The following is an 857-nucleotide window of genomic DNA, read 5'->3' as shown; positions in this document are numbered from 1 at the left end:
CCATTCCTTACTTCCCTGATCTATAGGCTGCCCCCCCATGTCTCACTTCCCTGATATATAGGCTGCCTCCCATGCCTCACTTCCCTGATCTATAGGCTGCCCCCCATGTCTCACTTCCCTGATCTATAGGTTGCCCCCCATGCCTCACTTCCCTTATCTATAGGCTGCCCCCATGCCTCACTTCCCTGGTCTATAGGCTTCCCCCATGCCTCACTTCCCTGATCTATAGGCTTCCCCATGCCTCATTTCCCTGCTCTATAGGCTTCCCCCCTGCCTCACTTCCCTGCTCTATAGACTGCCCCCCATGCCTCACTTCCCTCATCTATAGGCTTCCCCCCATGTCTCACTTCCCTGATCTATAGGCTTCCCCCATGCCTCACTTCCTTGATCTATAGGCTTCCCCCCATGCCTCACTTCCCTGATCTATAGGCTTCCCCCAATGCATCACTTCCCTGATCTATAGGCTTCCCCCCATGCCTCACTTCCCTGATCTATAGGCTTCCCCCCATGCCTCACTTCCCTGATCTATAGGCTATCTCTGCACTCTGGGAATTGCTGGCTGCATGTGCTGCTCCACTTCGGATTCAGTCAGAGAGAAGCAGGGATAAGATGTAGCTTCCTATCCCTGTTTCTCTCCATACACAGCACCACCTACTGGCCTGCACCGGTATTGCAGTGCATTTTTAATCTCACACGAAAAATAGCAGAACAAGCTGAAAAAAGTCCCCCCCCTTATCCCCTTTGCGGACGCCTATGCTAGGGATTCCTCCACTGGCCACTCCTCAGATGGCTGCTAGGAATGCTTTCTGGGGCAGTGCTGCACAGTGTGCAGCACTGCCATTTAGTGTCTCCACCTT

The sequence above is a fragment of the Pelobates fuscus genome, chromosome 6 (genome assembly GCF_036172605.1).
Source record: "Pelobates fuscus isolate aPelFus1 chromosome 6, aPelFus1.pri, whole genome shotgun sequence".
Lineage (NCBI taxonomy): Eukaryota > Metazoa > Chordata > Amphibia > Anura > Pelobatidae > Pelobates > Pelobates fuscus.
Note: the sequence above shows the minus strand (reverse complement) of the source record.